We start from the raw sequence: 22484 nt of genomic DNA on the forward strand, positions 1-22484 counted from the left end.
AAAAAAATTGTATGCAGGAAAAACAAATGCAGTAAAACATTATCACATGTACACTTCCCTTGCACTCGACACGGGTTAAACAGCAGTCAAAAAGTTATATTCACTATGAACTAAACTGCTGCCCCCCAAACAAACAAACTAAAAAACTAGCTTACACGCTAGGGTTTGGAGTTGTGACTGGACCTTTACAGTTCAGAAGGCCCAAGAGTTCCTCTGTCACATCAAGCCCTTCAGGGTGTAGAAGTAAAGAATTTTCTTTCTGCTGTGTACCATGGCACATACAAGGTCTTAATGTTCAGCGCAGGACCTTTAGTGCTACATACAATGCAACAGTTGAGAAAGAATGTAGTAGGAAAATACACAACAGCAATTAACTGCATAGTGCCACAATGATGGAAAGTGACTTTCTGTAACTCTGCTACCTGGTGGACCAGGGAGACTGGCCCAAAAACCACCCCAAAGTCTTATGGAATATCATATAAATACCTTGTATAAAAGCACAGGGATCGCTTAGTTTTCATGGATGGGGGTCTACTACAGAGTTAAAGGGGTTATGCGGCACTACAAGAGACAGCCCCACTCTTGTCTCCAGCTTGGGCGGGGTTTTGCTGCTCAGTTCCATTGAAGTGAATGGAGCTTATTTGCAATCCGCACCTGAACTGGAGACAAGAGTCATGTTGTCTCTAAAAGAAAGTGGCCATGTTTTTGGAGCACTTTAATGAATTATCACATTGAACAAACAACGAATGTGTTTTCTGCCAACCAGGACTCCCAGGGTGCGAATCTGCCTACCACGCCCTGTTGGTCAGTGGAGTATAGCTCAGCCAGGTGGGAAGTTGTTGTGATGTCAGTGCTAACTCAGCACACAGGCATGGACAGGCCCGCTTCTGCCATGATTTTGGCCATGGCAGATTTTGCGGTCCGGCAGGGGGTGGCATTATGTCCCCCCTGCTGTCATTTTTGTTAAGTATCACTTAACAAAAATGACAGTGGCCGCTCACACTCTCCGCTGTCTCCACATCCCGTCAGGTCCCGCGACGTCAGCCTGCAGCTGTCATCAACCTCCGGGGTGTCGTGAGTGCCCGAGGTCGATGGGGGACACGCTGGGGCGATCGGGTCTCGTATGGCCACTGGGGGGTTGTTGCGGTTTGATGCGGTGCGGGTGGCACATCAAACCGCAAGAACGCCGCCACCAACACCCCCTGGGGCCCCGCGCGACCCGATTGCCCCACTCACTCACCACAGCCTGGAGGTCCATGACAGCTGCAGGGTGACGTCGCAGGACCTGACGAAATGTGGAGACAGCGGAGAGCGCGGGCCGGCTGCGGCGTGGGACAGGTGAGCAGCTGGGGGGGTGGCCGCGATGCCGGCCGTCACTCAGGGGGGGGGCGCCTGAGGTTTGCCTCAGGTGGCAGAGACCTCAAAATCGGCCCTGGGAATGGAGGCACACCTGCTTTTTACGTGTGGCTGGCTATACTTTCTCCCCAGGCTGTGATGGGTCCCTTGGGCTCTTATCACGGTGGTCCGGAGTGGAGATGTGACCCACCCGGACTGTCAGTACCACCACCCACAGAAAGGGAAAATGACCCAAGGACGCTGTAACCTGTGTGTAGGTGCTGGTGCAATGATCACTGAGTCCCAGTAGAATAAATAAACTTTTCTTTTTACTGACAGGTCTTCTGTGATACAGGTGAATAATGTAATATGTCACTGATACAGACTTGTTTTCACTGGATCTGTACTGAGAGCTGCTGAGGTAGAGAGTAAGATAGCAGTGCTGACTTGGTTATGTGCTGAGAAGAGTACAGAGTTCAGAGAAATGGAGAGGAGTTTGTCTTAAGAGTCCCAACCCAATGTAGTACTGTCCTCTGCTGGAACTTTAGAAGAAGAAGAATACTTGTGCCCATGTTTCGACCTTTGTCGCTATACCACCTTTTGCCCCGTAGTGTCGAGTTACCTGTCCTACATGGGTGACACGAGCCCCAGTCCTAGTTACCTGAGTTGAGCTAAGTGTCCGAAATTATCCGATGTTACCTGTGCTGCGAGCGAGATAGAGTATGTAGGCCCTAGGCTGCTTTGCTCTATCCGGATAAGTTACTCTGCTTTAAAATACTGTCCTGCACTTTTAAAAATGTTCACGGCATGGGTGTCCTCTCTTTAGTGTTTAGCACTGCATCTTGAGAATAAGTGTTGCTTCAGAAAAGAAAGTCTCTGTGTTACATAGTTAGATAGTTACATAGTTAATACGGTTGAAAAAAGACACTTGTTCATCAAGTTCAACCAAGGAGGGGATGGATACAGGGAAGGGGGAGGGATGATAAGTTCTATACATATGCATTTATATTATTTTGTTCTAAGAACTTGTCTAGGCCGGTTTTGAAGCCCTCTACTGTTTTTGCTGTGACCAGATCCTGTGGGAGACTGTTCCACAGATTCACAGTTCTCATTGTAAAGAAGGCTTGTCGCCTCCGGAGATTGAACCTTTTTTTCTCCAGGCGGAGGCAGTGCCCCCTTGTCCTTTGAGGGGGTTTTACCTGGAACATCTTTTCCCCATATTTCTTGAAGGGGCCATTTATATATTTAAATAAATTAATCATATCTCCCGTTAAACGTCTCTTCTCTAGACTAAACATATTTAATTCTTTTAATCTCTCCTCATAACTAAGATGCTCCATTCCCCTTATTAGTTTAGTTACCCGTCTTTGTACCCTCTACATCCTTTTTATGAATCGGATTCCAAAACTGGACAGCATACTCCAGATGAGGCCACACCAAAGCTTTATAAAGCGGTAATATTATATCCCTGTCCCGAGAGTCCATGCCTGTTTTAATGCATGACAATATCCTGCTGGCCTTAGAAGCAGCTGACTGACATTATGTGCTGTTCTGTAGTCTATTATCTACAAATACACCAAGATCCTTCTCCATCAGTGACTCTCCCAGAGTAACTCCCCCCAGGACATATGATGCATGTGGTTTATTAGTACCCAGGTGCATAACTTTACATTTATCCACATTGAACCTCATTTGCCAAGTGGACGCCCAAACACTCAGTGTGTCTAAGTCATCCTGTAACATCTGCACATCCTCCATAGACTGTACTGTACTACAAAGCTTGGTGTCATCTGCAAAGATAGAAACATTGCTGTTAATTCCATTCTCAATATCATTAATAAACAAGTTAAACAGAAGAGGGCCCAGTACTGACCCTTGGGGTACACCACTTATTACCGGGGACCATTCGGAGTAGGAATCATTGATCACCACTCTCTGGGTACAATTATTAAGCCAGTTTTCAATCCAGTTACACATTAAACTTTCCAAACCGATAGACTTTAACTTACCCATCAGACGTCCATGAGGAACTGTGTCAAATGCTTTAGCAAAATCCAGGTACACAATATCCACAGCTGCGCCGCCATCCAGGCTTCTACTTACCTCTTCATAGAAACATATTAGGTTGGTTTGGCAGCTTCTATCCTTAGTAAAACCATGCTGGTTATCACTTATAATACTATTAGCCACTACATATACCTGGATGTAGTCCCTTATAAGCCCCTCAAATAGTTTCCCCACAATGGACGTTAAGCTTACGGGTCTATAGTTACCTAGGGATGTTCGAGAGCCCTTTTTAAAAATCGGCATTACATTTGCCTTACGCCAGTCCCTCGGCACAATACCAGTAAGCAAAGAATCACTAAATATTTCATACAAGGGTAGAGAAATTACAGAACTGAGTTCCCTAAGAACTCTGGGGTGTAATCCATCAGGCCCTGGCCCTTTATCTTGGACCATATCTATATTAAACCAGTTCAGTACATTGCATGTGTTAGCAGCACTGGCCCCACCCACCTCAGTACTGGCCCCACCCACCACAGCTCCATCCTCTTTTGTATATACAGAGCTGAAGAACCCATTAAGTAACTCAGCTTTCTCCTGATCCCCAGTTATTAATTCCCCGTCGCCATTATTTAGGGGTCCTACATGCTCTGACCTTGGTTTTTTGGGGGTTTCTTTTGCTATCTATAGCTACCTGTCTTTCATTGTGAATTTTTGCTGCTTTTATTAAATTTTTACAGGTTTTGTTGACTTCTTTGTAATGTTGAAATGCTACAGCTGACCCCTCTGATTTGTATTTTTTGAATGCCCCTTTTTTGTCATTTATAGCCCCTCTAACCTCGGCTGTAAGCCATGTGGGATTGGATTTTAACCGTTTATACTTGTTACCCATAGGAATATATTTGGCAGTACAGTTATTTAATGTGGATTTGAAGATTTCCCATTTATTAGCTGCATCAGTATGTGCCAGCAGCCGCTCCCAGTCTATGCCCTGAAGTTCAGCCCTTAACCCAGGAAAATTGGCCCTTTTAAAATTAAGAGTTTTTGCCCTCCCAACATGTTTTTCTTTTCTACACTTTAAGCTAAAAGTCACTATATTGTGGTCACTATTACCCAGGTGTTCATGGACAGTGACATCCCCAACCAGCTCAGCATTGTTAGAAATAACCAGATCCAACAAGGCATCACTTCTAGTTGGCTCCTCCACAAACTGGCCCAGAAAATTATCCTGCAGGAGGTTAAGAAATTCCCTCCCCTTTGTGGTTTTAGGTGAACCGTGACCCCAATCTATATCTGGGTAGTTGAGGTCCCCCATTACCACTACTGTCCCCTCCCGGGCAGCCCGCTCTATTTGTCTATTCAACTGGCCATCTACCTCCTCAGTAATGTTGGGGGGTCTATAGATTACACCAAGAATAATTTTTTCACTCTTTAATTGAATTAAATTCTACCGACAATGCTTCCACATCATCACAGTCATCGCCCACTATTGCATATTTTACACTCACTTTAATATAATTTCTGACATACAGACATACTCCTCCTCCCCTTCTGCCCACCCGGTCCCTTCTGAACAACGTAAATCCCTGAATATTGACAGCCCAGTCATGTGAGGAGTCCAGCCATGTCTCAGTCACACCAACCACATCAATGGACTCCTCCAGAACCAAGGCCTCTAGCTCCCCCATCTTGCTGGCTAGACTTCTGGCATTAGTAACCATACACTTTATATTACCATCGAGTTTAACCGCTACATTATAAGAAATAGGATTTATTACTGTGCTGTGGCTACAGTCATCCTCACTGCTCATCTGCAACATATGGATCTCCCTATCCACTGCTCTTATCCTCCCCCCACAGGACCCTTCTCCTCCCACCTCAATGTCCTGTCCCCTCTCTAACCTATCCGCCACTGTATTACAAACTACATTGTCCTCCCTCCACATCCCTAGTTTAACAACCTCTCCACCCCTTCTAGGATTCTCTCCCCCAGCACAGCGGACCCCCTTCCATTAAGGTGCAAATTATCTGCGGAAAACAGTTTGTACCCCAATGAAAATTCAGCCCAGTGCTCTAAAAACTCAAAACCCTTCTTCTCTACACCACGACTTGAGCCATGCATTTAACTCCCTAAGCTCCCGCTGTCTTTCCTGCTTCCCCTGGGTAAGGGGCAGCATCCGGCCGGGGCCAGACTTGATTCATAAGGCGCATGTCACCCAGGGGAGGAGCTATCGGTGCACTGGGGCAGCATTTTAAAAAAGGGATGGCACCATCAGAATCTGCACGGTGGCGGCACTGACCAGGTAGCATGAAAATATTTGTTTATTGCTTGTACTGGTCCCTTTGCTTTAATATTACATGGCTGGCTACTGTAACTTGCATGATGAACACAGTAATCCAGAAATGGAAATACAAATAAAACAAGACACCATAATACAAAAAAACACATCTTAAACTAAAAATGGTGGGAGGGGAGGCAAGAAAAACTCTCCAGATGGAAATGGGGAGAGGTAAAGCCCAGAAAAGACTTGGCTATTAACCCCTTAAGGTCAAAGCCAATTTTCGTTTTTGCGCTTTTGCTTTTTCCATTTTATGTTTAAAAGTCCATAGCGCTTGCATTTTTTCACCGAGAGACTTATACGAGCGCTTATTTTTTGCGAAACCAATTGTACTTTGCAATGACCGGCATTATTTTTCCATAAAATATGCTGCGAAACCGGAAAAAAATAATTTGCGCTGTCAAATTGAAAACAAAAACGAATTTGTTTTGATTTCGGGGAGTTTTGCATTTACGCCGTTCGCCCTATGGTAAAACTGACTTGTTATGCATGTTCCTCAAGTCGTTACGATTACAACGATATGTAACATGTATAACTTTTATTGTATCTGATGGCTTTTAAAAAAAATCAAAACATTGTTAACAAATACACGTTCCTTAAAACCGCTCCCATTCCCAGGCTTATAGCGCTTTTATCCTTTGGTCTATGGGGCTGTGTCAGGTGTCATTTTTTGAGCCATGATGTGTTCTTTCTATCGGTACCTTGATTGCGCATATACGACTTTTTGATCACTTTTTATTAAATTTTTTCTGGATTTGATGCGACCAAAAATGCGCAATTTTGCACTTTAGAATTTTTTGCGCTGACGCCGTTTACCGTGCGAGATCAGGAATGTGATTAATTAATAGTTCGGGCGATTACGTGTGCGGCGATACTAAATATGTTTATTTATTTGTTTATTTATTAATTTATATTTATAAAATGGGAAAAGGGGGGTGATTTGGACTTTTATTAGGGGAGGGGATTTTTTATTAATAAAAACACTATTTTACTTTTTTTTTTACATGGACTAGAAGCCAAAGATCGATTAGATTGGTTATAGATTGCTATGGCCTGCTGCAGGCCATAGCAATCTATTGCCGAGCCGGGATCAGCGTCATTCCGACGCTGAGGCCCGGCACGGGCAGAAGAATGGATCTCCCCCCCGCGATCGCATCGCGGTGGGGAGATCCGACCCACTAGACACCAGGGATAGTGTGCATAAAGCACTTCAATGCAGCTGTCAGGTTTGACAGCTGCATTGAAGTGCTTAATTAGCCGGCGCGGCAACGGGACCCGCGCCGGCTAACAGAGGCACTGCCCGGCTGCACGTGTCAGCCGGGATCAGCGCCGTTCAGAGCGGGGTCCCGGCGGGACCCCGCTCTGAACACCCCCCGCGGCACCATGACGTATCAGATACGTCATGGGTCGCTAAGGGGTTAAAGAAGGGGAATATGAGCTACTGGCACTGAGAGATGTGTAACTTATTAGCCAACACATGAGATAGAAGGGCTAACAAATCAGATGGGCGAGGAAGAATGCAGATGAGAAGGGAAAGACAATGAGGGAGATTTATCAAACTGGTGTAAAGTAGAATTGTCTTAGTTGCCCCTAGCAACCAATCAGATTCCACCTTTCATTTTTTAAAGAATCTGTGAGGTTGACTGAGAATGCTATGGAAAAGTTACATTTTGAGAGGCGTTAAAGGGGTTATCCAGGAGAAGAAAACGCGCAGCTACTTTCTTGCAAAAACAGCGTCACACCTGTTCCCAGGTGGGGTCTGGAATGGCAATTCGGCTCCCTTCACTCCAATGAAAGTGGGATGCAAAACCACAAACAAACTGAGGACAAGAAGAGTGGTGCAGTTTCTGAAAGAAAGCAGCCTTGTTTTTCTGAGCCTGGATAAGCCTGGACTTAAAGGGGAACTCTGGTTAGAGGTAAAAAAAAAAAAGAAACTTCTGCGGAAGCATATAACAATACTTACCTATCTATCCCAGTTTTAAAACCACAAAAAATACAGCAAGAGAGGCGTTACAATTGTTATATTGAGTTTGTTATATAAAAAGCAACATTTTACAGAAACAGCAAAATTGCAATGTACAAATAAACTTTAAATCGAATGAATGGGGGAGATTTATCAAACTGGTGTAAAGTAGAATTGACTCAGTTGCCCCCGGCAACCAATCAGATTCCAACTTTCATTTTTCAAAGAGTCTGTTAGGAATGAAAGCTGGAATCTGATTGGTTGCTAGGGGAAACTGAGCCAGTTTCACTTTACACCATGTTTGATAAATCTCCCCCAATATTTACAAAAGCTTTCTTGCCATGTGGACAGCCTGCTTGGCAATTACAGAGGCACATTGTCACCAAAAATGACAGAGGTTTGAAATCAAAGCAAAAAAAAAGTTTCGGAGTGGAATTCTACATAACAATAAAAGACGAAGAGCTGTTTGGCGTTAGAAAGGTATTTTAACTCTGGGTATTTGCTTCCAGAAAGCAACAGCATACTCCTAAGAGAGAGAGAGAGAGAGACGCGTTGAGCGCTTTGCATTCGGTGGCACCTTTCCGCTAGGCTAGGATTTCGCAGGTATGAAGAACCATCCATGAGAGGAGCACTACCGATCAACAACAACTAGAGCTCTGAGATTTGGGGGCACGGCTGGGACCTCTCACACCCCAGGCGAGGGTCATACTCTTTGAGCAACAAGCCAAGACAAGAGTGCTTCAGAAAGTCACAGATGCATCACGTGGATTTTCCTCCGGTGCTGACTTTGGCCTTGAAATTTTTCTTACAATATTTTCATCTTGCTTGTAATCTTGGGCTTATTTTTACCTTAAAGCGTAACTGTAATTTCAGGGTCATTTTTCTGAAAACATTAAATATCAATAGTACAAGCGATTTTAAGAAACTCTGTAATAGGTTTTGTAAACCAAAAGAGTTTCCTTCTGTACTGAAAAAGCAATCTCCCAGCCTCCCCCCTCACATCAGATGAAGCAGGATTTCTGTGTCCATTATGTGGCTATGGAGAGGGGGGGGGCTGTTAGGAGTGACTGAGCACGGAGCAGTCCTGCAAAGCACAACACCCTGCAATCTTCTCTCAGTAAGTTCATAGATAAGCACTGACGTTTCTGACCCAGAGAGTCTACAAACAGCTGACCTTCATGTCACCTCTTCCTGCTCCCTCATCTCCCTCGGCCCCTCCCCCCTTCATAGGCTTACAATGGAGAGAGCAGAGCCCGTCTTCACTGGCTTCTCTGTAATGAAGACGTGTTTGCCTGATAATGCACAGATAAGAAGTCAGGGGGGGAGGCTGGGAGATTGCTTCTTGAGTACAGAAGGAGGCTTTTTTGGCTGATGAAACCTATTACAGAGTTTCTTAAAATCGCTTATACTACTGATTTCTGCTATAAAAAAAAACATGACAGTTACGCTTTAAAGTAACCTCTTTCAAAAACATTCTTCCTATGGTTTCACTGGGGATTGAGCCTAGGACCGTCTGCATGTAAAGCAGATGTGATGACCACTACACTATGAAACCCCTGAAAATCAAACTAGTTCACATGGTCCAATCGGGTTCTGTTACATTTAAACCCTTTCATAAAGTTTAAAGTTTATGGTTTCACTTAGGATTAAGCCCAGGACTGTCTGCATGTAAACCAGACATGATGGTCACTACACTATGATTAAGACCATGAAGAACCATCCATGAGAGGAGCACTACCGATCATCAACAACTAGAGCTCTGAGATTTGGGGGCACGGCTGGGACCTCTCACACCCAAGGCGGGGGTAATACCCTTCCATCAAAAAGCCAAGACGAGAGTGCATCAGAAAGCCACAGATGCATCATGTGGATGTTCCTCCGGTGCTGACTTCGGCCTTGAAATTTTTCTTACAGTATTTTTATCTTGCTTGTAATCTTGGGCTTTATTTTATGGTAAAGTAACCTCTTTCAAAAATGTTCTTCCTATGGTTTCACTGGGGATTGAACCCAGGACTTTCTCCATATTAAGCAGATGTGATGACCACTACATTATACTTAATAGAATTTGTCTTTATCTTTGATTATTTTTGGTGTGCTTCCTTGGTATAACATATCCCTTCTCTTGTGGTTCATTTATGTTGGTTTGTTTTAGGCTACTTGGCGCATCAGGGCGTAAATTTACGCCCGATGTTTCCCCGATCGCTGCGTGTTCGCACACAGCGATCGGGGAAGATGGCCTGCTATAAATCATAGCAGGCCATCTTAGCTTCTCGGCACGGGGGGTGGTTAACACCCCCCGTGCTTACGATCGCCGCTATAGGCTGATCAATTCAGATCAGCCAATAGCGGCGATCGGAACCTTTCCGGGTCATCGGTAACCCGATGACCCGGAAAAAAATGGCGGTCGGTGCTGTCCGAGGACGGCACCGACCGCCATTACTGTAAAAAGTAATGGTGGTCACCGTGCCACCGGCCCGATCGCAGTGAACGGCTGGCCGGCCGTTCACGGCGATCGGGCCGGTGGCACGACGATCAGAGTCCCACAAAATAAAAAATACCTGCCCTGGACCCCTCAGCTAGGTAGCTGAGGGGTCCAGAGCAGGTATTTGTACATTACTCACCTGTCCCGGGGTCCTGATCGGCGTCTTCCGGGTTCCCGGCGTCCTCCGTCTTTCCGGCGCGTCTTCGGATCTTTCCGGCGGTCCCCGTCGTCTTCTTTCGGCTATTTTCGGCTCCTGCCTCGTCATTTTCCGGATTTTGCGCTCTGCTGCCCTCTAGCGGCTGATATGTGTAATACACTTATCAGCAGCTACAGGGATGTTCAGAATGTAGAAAAAGTTTTTTTTTTTTTCCAAATATTTTTTTTCTATTTTCCACACCCTATCGCCGCTGAGTGTTGATCAGCATCGCACGAAAGTGCGCTGCTAATCAGCAACTCCTCCTTTCTGGCGTAGGGTGTTTTTTTTCTATATCCTCCTGCCACGGTCTGCTGATAAGTGCCGCGCATAAGTGCGGCATTTATCAGCAACTCCTTTGTTGGTGTAGGTTTTTTTTTTATACTTACTGTAAAAAAAAAAAAAAAGTAAAAACTACACCACACTACATTGAATAAAGTTTGACACTACACCACTACATACCCCATATACTAGTCCCCGTATAAAGATGGCACCCAGGGTGTTTTCGGCGTCAGAGGGATACGTTTTTATTGCCTCCGACACCGAAACCGCCAGTGAGGATGAATGGGGGGATCCTTCTTTCCTCCATTCATCCTCATCATCCTCATCATCCAGTGACGTGTCTGGGGGTAGCGTAGCGTACGATGCCCCCCAGACACGTCTTTTCCGCCAGTACCGTCCCAATAAGAGATGACGGTATGGTGTGAAATTCTACAAACTCAGTGAGCGTACCTCTGGGTACTCTTACAGATTTAGGGTACGTGCACACTGCGGAATGGCGAAGGATAACCCTTCGTGCATTCCGCAGCTGGCACCCGCCGGCGGACTGATGCGGGCGCATGTCTCTACCCGTGTCATAGACTCCATTCTATGCACGGGCGGATTCCGTTGTCCATCCAAAGAATGAATACGTTGGACGGAGAGCGGAATCCGCCCGTGCATAGAATGGAGTCTATGACACGTGTGGAGACATGCGCCTGCATCACTCCGCCGGCGGGTGCCAACTGCGGAATGCACGAAGGGTTATCTGTCGCGATTCCGCAGTGTGCACGTACCCTTAGAGTGTATGTAGGAAGGGACACCCGAATCCAGCCCCCAGATGCCCCCTCCCCCCCATCCTCGGAACAAGTGGGAAGATCGTCCGGGAACTGATCTTCCCACTGCTGGATAAAGGTTACCACCTGTACGGGGATAACTTTTATACCAGCACCCCCTCTTCCGGTCCCTCGCTGCCCTGTAGCTTGCGGCATGATCCGAACATATCAGAAGTAGTAATAGAGCCCTAATATTTAGCAGCCATGGAGAGGACCCAGCGCTTCTGGATATGAAGGACCCCGGATCGCCCCCGGGCAACATTTTCCAGGTGACGTCCCCCACACTGGAGAAAGGGAGACCCCAGAAGAAGTGCAGAGTGTGGCGTAACAGGGGGATCAGGAAGGACGCCATTTTCCAGTGTGACACCTGTCCTTATCCCCCCGGCCTCTGCATACTGGATTGCTTCAAGGCGCACCACACATCATCGGGGTTCTACATTATCTAAATTCTGTCCCTTATTCCTATTTCAGGGGTCACGTTGATCCAGGAATTATTCTGATCGCCATTATGGAGTCGGGAAGGAATTTTACCCCTGTGATGAGGCTACTGTCGTCTGCCTTACGAGGGTTTTTTGCCTTCCTCTGGGTCAACACAGGTTGAAGTTGATGGACACCTGTCATTTTCAACCTTATAAACTTATAATTGGCCTAATACCCCCAAATAAATTAGAATTGTCCCTTTTCCCCAGCTAAATAGGTATGGCCGCCATTCCCATTAGAGGATGCCATGATGCAATTACAAAGCCTCTGTGCGGCCAGGACAGTAGAAACCCCCCACAAGTGACCCCATTCTGGAAACTACACCCCATAAGGAATCTAACAAGGGGGGCAGCGGGGATATGGCCCCCTGGTGACGGCCACATTTGGGACGTGAAAATGAAAAAAATGGTATTTTTTATTTTCTCGGCACATGTTCTACGTAAGTGACTGTCACCAGTGGGGTCCATATCCTCACTGCACCCCTTGTTAGATTCCTTATGGGGTGTAGTTTCCAGAATGGGGTCACTTGTTGGGGGTTTCTACTGACCTGGCAGCACAGGAGCTTTGTAATTGCGACATGGCCTCCATCCTCCATTCCAGCCTCTAAATGGCGCTCTGTCCTTTTGGTGGCTTGCCCTGTGCCCATATGGCACATTATGCCCACATGTGGGGTATTTTCGTACTCAGGGGAAACTACCCTACACGTTTTGTGTTCATTTTCTTTTTTAACCCCTTGTGGAAATGGAAAAAATCAAGGCTAGACCAACATTTAGTGTAATTTTTGTAAAATTTTTACTCTAAATCATTAATCTTGTCATGATTTTTTCATTTTCACAAGGGGCTAAAAGATAAAAAAAAAAAAAAATGTGTAGAGCAATTTCCCCTGAGTACGGAAATACCCCACATGTGGACATACAGCGCCATGCGGGTGCAGGGTAAGCCTCTGAAGGGAAGGAGCGCCATTTGGTTTTTGAAGGCTGGATTTGGATGGAATGGATTTCGAGGGGCCATGTTGCATTCAAAAGGCCTCTGTGTTGCCAAGACAGTTGAAACCCCCCACAAGTGACCCCATTATGGAAACTACACCCCTCAAGGAATGTAACAAGGGGTGTAGTGAGCATATGGACCCCACTGGTGATGGGCACAAATGTGGAACAATGTGGCGTGAAAATGAAATATTACATTTTTTACACTATAATGTTGGTTTAGCCTTGAATTTATCATTTTCACAAGGGGTTAAAAGAGAAAAAAAACACACAATATGTGTAGAGCAATTTCCCCCGAGTCTGTAAATACCCCACATGTGGACATAAAGCGCCATGTGGGCGCAGGGCAAGCCTCCGAAGGGAAAGAGCGCCATTTGGATTTTGGAGGTTGGATTTGGCTAGAATGGATGATGAACGCCATGTTGTATTTACAGAGCCCTCGTGCTGCCAAAACACTGGAAACCCCCCACAAGTGACCCCATTCTGGAAACTGCACCCCTCAAGGAATCTAACAAGGGGTGCAGTGAGGATATGGACCCCTTGATGACGGGCACATTTGTGCCATGAAAGTGAAAAAATGAAATTTTTTACTTTTACGTCACATTGTTCCACATTTGTGCCCGTCACCAGTGGGGTCCATATGCTCACTGAACCCCTTGTTAGATTCCTTGAGGGGTGTAGTTTCCAGAATGGGGTCACTTTTGGGGGGTTTCCAGTGTCTTGGCAGCACAAGGGCTCTGGAAATGCGACATGGCCCTTGAAATCCTTTCCAGTGAAATTCAGCTTGCAAAAGCCAATTGGCGCTCCTTCCCTTTGGAGGCTCGTCCTGCGCCCGCTTGGCACTTTATCGCCACATGTGGGGTATTTCCGTACTCGGGAGAAACTGCGCTACACATTTTGTGTCTTTTTTTTCCTCTTATCCCTTTAAGAAAATGAAAAATTGAAGGCTAGAACAACGTTTTAGTGTAAAAAATTTATTTTTCTTTTTTCACGCCATATTATTCGGAAAATCTGTGAAGCACCTGTGGGGTCCAAATGCTCACCGCACCCCTTGTTACATTCCTTGAGGGGTGTAGTTTTCTAAATGGTGTCCCTTTAGGGGTGTTTTTTAGGTTTTGGCACCCCAGAGCCTCTGCCAACCTGAAGTGGTACAGTCAGAAATGACCAAATATAACGGAGGTGTTGAAATTCACTAGGCGCTCCTTTGTATCTGAGGCTTGTGGTTGCGTCAAATAGCGCAATAGGGCCACATATGGGGTATTTCTATAAACTGCAGAAACGGGGCAATAATTATTGTGGTGCATTTCTCTGGTAATAGGTTTATAATTATGAAAAATATTGGATTACAATAAAATCTCTGCACAGAAAATTAAAATTTTCAAATTTCTTACACACTTAGCTTTTATTTCTGTGACTCCCCTAAAGGGTTAAAACACTTTCTGGATGTGCTTTTGCAGAGTGTGGGGGGTGCAGTTTCTGAAATGGGGTGCTTTTTGGGGCTTTCTAACATACAGGCCCCTCAAATACACTTTAAACCTGAACAGGTCCCTAAAAATATCTGATTTTGAAATTTTACTGAAAATTTGGAAATTTGCTGCTAATGTTTTAAGCTTCCTATTGTCTAAAAAAAATGAAATATCGTTTAATAAATGCCGCCAACATAAAGGAGACATGTTGCTAATGCTATTTAATATATAATTTATGTGGTATAACCCATTTCTGTATACGCAAAAAAGTTTCAAAGTTGGAAAAATGCAGTTTTTCAAATTTTTTCACATTATTTGGGTTTTTTTCATAAAGATTCGTTATGAGTATCGACTCCAATTTACCAGAAATGTAAAGTACAATATGTCATGAGAAAACAATCTCAGAATCAGCCGAATAGGTAAAAGCATCCCGAAGTTATTAATGAATAAAGTGACACTGGTCATATTCATAAAATTTGTCTCTGTCATTAAGGCCATTTCAGGCTCTGTCCTTAAGGGGTTAATACTCTACTTTACATTGCACACTTTCACACTATAACCCTCTACAATACATGCAAATGTGGTTAAATCACAAGCACTTTTTGAAAACCCTTTCATACTCCTTTTCTATTACTCATACACACATTTATACTCCTAAAAACATAGTACTGAAGGATGGCAGCATATAAAAAAAGGACTGGTTTACTCATTTTGAACACAATAACTCTGTGAAATTTTTGTGTTCACAGGCCTCCTCCTCCCCTTCAGCCTGCCTGACCCTCTCCAAAAAATTGACAATTTAAAATTTTTCTGCTTGTTTCTTTTTGTAAAATGCAAACAGTCAACTTCCCATATACTACCATCCTGCAATACCTTCCTCTACCCCTCTCTTATGCATTAAAATAGTATGAACCTCCCACTTGTAAGGTTTTTGAAAAAATAGACACCCTGAACTAAGAGTAAAATTATGACCGACATATTACCTGTCATACATTTTTACTATCAGTCATACATACATTTTTAATACTCCTCGTAGAATATATATATTAAACGCAATTTTTTATTTAATAATCTACATTGCACACCTTCTCACTATAACCCTTTACAATATATGCAAATGTGGTTAAATCACAAGCACTTTCTGAGAACCCTCTCATACACCTTTTCTATTACTCATACACACATTTATACTCCTAAAAACTTAGTACTGAAGAATGGCAGCATATAAGAAAAGGACTGGTTTACTTATTTTAAACACAATAACTCTGTGGAGTTATTGTGTTCACAGGCCTCCTCCTCCCCTTCAGCCTGCCTGACCCTCTCCAAAAATTTGACAATTTAACATTTTTCTGCTTGTTTCTTTTTGTAAAATGCAAACAGTCAACTTCCCATATGCTGCCATCCTGCAATACCTTCCTCTACCCCTCTCTTCTGCATTAACCCCTTCACGTCAGCCATCTGTATATATACGTTCCTATTGCACATGCCCCGTGCATTAGGAATGTACATATACGTTCCTGACTTGAGGGGGCTTTGTGATGAGAACGGGATCGCTGCAGGGACAGCGATCCCGCTCTCATCTGTGTACAGCACCGGAGATAATGAGGATCAGCTGCGATTCCGCAGCTGACCCCCATTAACCCCTTAGTGACCGCCGAAACGGCGGTCACTAATGGGCCGGTGCCGCCGCTGTATTTCATCTCCCCCCACCGTGAATCCACGGTGGGGGGAGATGAAATAAGTAAAAATCAGACCCCAGATCAGCCCCTAGTGCCCCAGTCACTAACCCCCCCTCCCGCGGCGGCCGTTGGATCCAAGATGGCCACCGCGATCACTGTGAACAGACTAATGTCTGTTCACAGTGATCAAAAAAGAAAAATGAATGAAAGCCCCATGCTCTCCGCCACTATATACCGCTGATCGCTTGTGCCATGTGCCGCCGGCAATTTTTATCCCCTGTCACCATGAATGATTGGTGACAGGGGATAAAAAGTGATGTCCCCCCCACCCCCCAAGTCGCCCCTCACCCCCCCTGTCACCCCCGTCCCCCAGTCACCCCCCCCCTTCCCCATATACTCACCTGCTCCTGGAGCTCCTTCCTCTTCCGTGTCCTGGCTGGTTATGAAGTGCGCATGCGCTCCACAACCAGCCAAGCTCTGAAAATTTAAAGTGACAGAGACCAATTTGGTCTCTGTCACTGAACTATGATTACTGTGATAGAAAATATCACAGTAATCATAGTAATACAGTGAAAATGAATGTATAAAGTACAAAAAGTGACAAACATACAAAAAAATAAAACACACACTTTTTATTCTAGTAATAATTGCAGTTTACTCCCAAATTACCCCTAACCCCCCCCCCAGATTACCCGTAACCACCGCAGGTTGCCCGTAACCACCGCACGTTGCCCGTAACCACCGCACGTTGCCCATAACCACCCCAGGTTGTCCGTAATCACGTCAGATTGCACGTAACCCCCCAGATTACCCTTAACCACCGCACGTTGCCCATAACCACCGCACGTTGCCCGTAACCACCGCACGTTGCCCGTAACCACCACACATTGCCAGTGACCCCCTCCAGATTGTCCGTAATCACCCCAGATTGCCTGTAACCACCCCAAATTACATGTAACCACCCCAGATTAGCTATAAGCACTTCACTCTATCCGTAACAATTCTAGATTGTCTGTAACCCCTCCAGGTTGCCCGTAACCACCGCAGGTTGGGCATAACCACCCCAGATTGCCCGTAATCATGCCAGATTACATGTAACCCCCCAGATTGCACGCAACCACCGCAGGTTGCCTCTGACCACCGCACCTTACCTCTGACCACCGCACGTCACCTCTGACCACCGCACGTCGCCTCTGACCACCGCACGTCGCCTATGACCACCGCACGTCGCCTATGACCACCGCACCTTGCCTCTGCCCACCGCATGTCGCCTATGACCACCGCACGTCGCCTATGACCACCGCACCTTGCATCTGACCACCGCACCTTGCCTCTGAACACTGCACCTTGCCTCTAACCACCCCAAATTGCCAGTGACCCCCTCCAGATTGCCCGTAACCACGCCAGATTACAGGTACCCACCTCAGATTACCTATTAGCACTTCAGTTTATCCATAACCACAGCAGGTTGCCTGTAACCACCCCAGATTGTCCGTAACCACCCCAGATTGTCCATAACCACCCCAGATTGTCCATAACCACCCCAGATTGCCCGAACCACCCCAGATTGTCCGTAACCACCCCAGATTGTCCGTAACCACCCCAGATTGTCCGCAACCACCCCAGATTGTCCGTAACCACAGCAGGTTGCCTGTAACCATACCAGATTGTCTGTAACCACAGCAGGTTGTCCGTATTCACCCCACGTTGCCCATAACCACCCCAGGTTGCCTCTAACCACCCCAGGTTGCCTCTAACCACTCCAGGTTGCCGTAACCACAGCAGGTTGCCTGTGACCACCCCATGTTGACCGTATCCACCCCAGATTATCCGTAACCACCCCAGATTACCCGTAACCACCTCAGACTGCCCGTAACCACCCCAGACTGCCCGTAACCACCCCAGACTGCCCGTAACCACCTCAAACTGCCCGTAACCACCTCTAGATTATCCGGAACCACCCCAGACTGTCCGTAACCACCCCACATTACCTGTAATCTAATTTTTTTATTGTATTTTAGTAACTGCGCTATTCTAATAACTGTTACTAGCTGCGGTTTTGCTCCAGCAAATTGGCGCTCCTTCCCTTCTGAGCCCTGCTGTGTGCCCATACAGTGGTTTATGCCCACATATGGGGTACCGTTGTACTCAGGAGAACCTGCGTTACAGATTTTGGGGTACATTTTTTCTCCTGTTCCTTGTGAAATTTAGAAATTTCAAACTAAACCAACATATTATTGGAAAAATTCAAGTTTTTCATTTTTACTGGCCAATTTTGAATACTTTCCTCTAATACCTGTGGGGCCAAAATGCTCATCCTACCCCAAGATGAATTCTTTGAGGGGTGTACTTTCCGAAATGGGGTGACTTTTGGGGGGATTCTATTCTGTAGACATTACAGGGGCACTGCAAACGCACCTGGTGCTCAGAAACTTCTTCAGAAAAATCTGCAGAGAAAATGCTAATTGGCGCTCCTTCCCTTCTGAGCCCGGCTGTGTGCCCATACAGTGGTTTATGCCCACATATGGGGTACCGTTGTACTCAGGAGAACCTGCGTTACAGATTTTGGGGTACATTTTTTCTCCTGTTCCTCGTGAAATTGAGAAATTTCAAACTAAAGGAACATATTATTGGAAAAATTCGAGTTTTTCATTTTTACTGTCTACTTTTGAATACTTTCCTCTAATACCTGTGGGGTCAAAATGCTCACCACACACCAAGATGAATTCTTTGAGGGGTGCACTTTCCAAAATGGGGTGACTTATGGCGAGATTTTACTCCGCTGGCACTACAGGGGCACTGCAAACCCACCTGGCGCTCAGAAACTTCTTCAGCAAAATCTGCATTGAAAAAGCTAACTGGCGCTCCTTCCCTTCTGAGCCCTGATGTGTGCCCATACAGTGGTTTATACCGACATATGAGGTACCTTTTTACTCAGGAGAACCTGCGTTACAAATTTTGGGGTACTTTTTTTCTCTTGTTCCTCGTGAAATTGAAAAATTTCAAACTAAAGGAACATATTATTGGAAAAAATTTGAGTTTTTCATTTTTACTGTCTAATTTTGAATACTTTCCTCTAACACCTGTGGGGTCAAATTGCTCATCCTACCCCAAGATGAATTCTTTGAGGGGTGTACTTTCCAAAATGGGGTGACTTATGGGTTTTTTTTCTCTCTGCTGACACTACAGGGGCTCTGCAAATGCACCTGGCGCTCGGAAACTTCTTCAGCAAAATCTGCAATGGAAAAGCTAATTTGCGCTCCTTCCCTTCTGAGCCCTGCTGTGTGCCCATGCAGTGGTTTACGCCCACATATGGGGTACCGTAGTACTCAAGAGAACATGTGTTACAAATTTTGGGGTGCTTTTTCTCTCATGTTCCTTTTGAAAATGAGAAACTTTAATCTAAATGTATATATTATTGGAAAATTTTAATTTTTCATTTTTTTACGGCCTAATGGTGAATACTTTCCTCCAGCCCCTGTAGGGTTAAAATGCTCATTATGCCCCTAGATTAATTCATTAAGGTGTCTAGTTTCCAAAATGGGGTCACTTATGGGGGTTTCCAGTATACAAACCTCCTAAATCAACTTAAAATAAGAACTGGTCCCTAAAAAAATCAGTTTTGGAAACTTTCACGAAAATGTGGTAATTTGCTGATACATTTCTAACCCCCGTAACACCCTTAAAAAGTAAAATATGTTTATGAAATGAAGCCAGAATAAAGAGGACATATTGGTAATGTGACTTAGTAACTAATTTATGTAATACAACTTTCTTTTTTTAGAAGCAGAGAATTTCAAAGTTCATAAAATGCTAATTTTTTCAATATTTCATGATATTTTGATGTTTTTCACAAAAAACACACAAAGTAGTGACCAAATTTTGCCACTAATAAAAAGTGCCATATGTGACGAAAAAACAATCTCAGAATCGCTAGCATACGTTAAAGCATCACTGAGCTATAAGCGCATAAAGTGAGACAGGTCAGATTTTGAAAAATGAGCCTGGTCTTTTAGGTGCAAATTGGCTTGGTCTTGAAGGGGTTAAAATAGTATGAACCTCCCACTTGTATGGTTTTTGAAAAAAATAGACACTCTGAACTAAGAATAATATTATGACCGACATATTACCTGTCATACATTTTTACTATCAGTCATACATACATTTTTTAATACTCCTTGTAGAATAAATATATTAAATGCAATTTTTTATTTAATACTCTACATTGCACACCTTCTCACTATAACCCTCTACAATACATGCAAATGTGGTTAAATCACAAGAACTTTCTGAGAACCCTTTCATACACCTTTTCTATTACTCATACACACATTTATACTCATAAAAACTTAGTACTGAAGAATGGCAGCATATAAGAAAAGGACTGGTTTACTCATTTTGAACACAAAAACTCTGTGGAGTTATTGTGTTCACAGGCCTCCTCCTCCCCTTCAGCCTGCCTGACCCTCTCCAAAAAACTTGACAATTTAACATTTTTCGGCTTGTTTCTTTTTGTAAAATGCAAACAGTCAACTTCCCAATACTGCCATCCTGCAATATCTTCCTCTACCCCTCTCTTATGCATTAAATTAGTATGAACCTCCCACTTGTATGGTTTTTAAAAAAGTTGACACCCTGAACTAAGAGTAAAATTATGACCGACATATTACCTGTCATACATTTTTTCTATTAGTCATACATACATTTTTTTAATACTCCTCATAGAATAATTATATTAAATGCAATTTTTTATTTAATACTCTACTTTATGTTGCACACTTTCACACTATAACCCTCTACAATACATGAAAATGGGGTTAAATCACAAGGACTTTCTGAAAACCCTTTCAGACACCTTTTCTATTACGCATACATACATTTATACTCTTAAAAACAGTACTGAAGGATGGCAGCATATAAGAAAAGGACTGGTTTACTCATTTTGAACACAATAACTCTGTGGAGTTATTGTGTTCACAGGCCTCCTCCTCCCCTTCAGCCTGCCTGACCCTCTCCAAAAATTTGACAATTTAACATTTTTCTGCTTGTTTCTTTTTGTAAAATGCAAACAGTCAACTTCCCAATACTGCCATCCTGCAATACCTTCCTCTACCCCTCTCTTATGCATTAAATTAGTATGAACCTCCCACTTGTATAGTTTTTAAAAAAGTTGACACCCTGAACTAAGAGTAAAATTATGACCGACATATTACCTATCATACATTTTTACTATCAGTCATACATACATTTTTTAATACTCCTCGTACAATAAATATATTAAATGCAATTTTTTATTTAATACTCTACATTGCACACCTTCTCACTATAACCCTCTACAATAAATGAAAATGTGGTTAAATCACAAGCACTTTCTGAAAACCCTCTCATACACCTTTTCTATTACTCATACACACATTTATACTCCTAAAAACTTAGTACTGAAGAATGGCAGCATATAAGAAAAGGACTGGTTTACTCATTTTGAACACAAAAACTCTGTGGAGTTATTGTGTTCACAGGCCTCCTCCTCCCCTTCAGCCTGCCTGACCCTCTCCAAAAAACTTGACAATTTAACATTTTTCGGCTTGTTTCTTTTTGTAAAATGCAAACAGTCAACTTCCCAATACTGCCATCCTGCAATGTCTTCCTCTACCCCTCTCTTATGCATTAAAACAGTATGAACCTCCCACTTGTAAGGTTTTTGACAAAATAGACACCCTGAACTAAGAGTAAAATTATGTCCGATGTATTACCTGTCATACATGTTTTCTATTAGTCATACATACATTTTTTTAATACTCCTCATAGAATAATTATATTAAATGCAATTTTTTATTTAATACTCTAATTTACATTGCACACCTTCTCACTATAACGCTCTACAATACATGAAAATGTGGTTAAATCACAAGCACTTTCTGAGAACCCTTTCATACACCTTTTCTATTACTCATACACACATTTATACTCCTAAAAACTTAGTACTGAAGAATGGCAGCATATAAGAAAAGGACTGGTTTACTCATTTTGAACACAAAAACTCTGTGGAGTTATTGTGTTCACAGGCCTCCTCCTCCCCTTCAGCCTGCCTGACCCTCTCCAAAAATTTGACAATTTAACATTTTTCTGCTTGTTTCTTTTTGTAAAATGCAAACAGTCAACTTCCCATATGCTGCCATCCTGCAATATCTTCCTCTACCCCTCTCTTATGCATTAAAACAGTATGAACCTCCCATTTTTAAGTTTTTTTTTTTTTTAAATAGACAGTCTAAACTAAGAGTAAAACGTTTAATCATAAGTATAAAATCTCATAGGGTGCCCTGACTATGATGACTTAGTATACGCATATAGATTAACAAAAAAGAAACACATAGCACGTGCTAAATATGTACCTAACGTATACCAATTAAACAAGGACCACAGTGTTTTTAAAAGGACATGGAATTATGGGATTTTGATGTTT

At 43.8% G+C, this 22484-nt stretch overlaps 1 protein-coding gene across 2 annotated transcripts in view; it reads right to left on the reverse strand.

Annotated features, from left to right (window-relative positions):
- Positions 1–22484, reverse strand: part of CSKMT (citrate synthase lysine methyltransferase) — a 90206-nt gene that overhangs the window by 59632 nt on the left and 8090 nt on the right. The gene's annotated exons all lie outside the window — the stretch shown is intronic.

Source organism: Dendropsophus ebraccatus, chromosome 4 (genome assembly GCF_027789765.1).
Source record: "Dendropsophus ebraccatus isolate aDenEbr1 chromosome 4, aDenEbr1.pat, whole genome shotgun sequence".
NCBI lineage: Eukaryota > Metazoa > Chordata > Amphibia > Anura > Hylidae > Dendropsophus > Dendropsophus ebraccatus.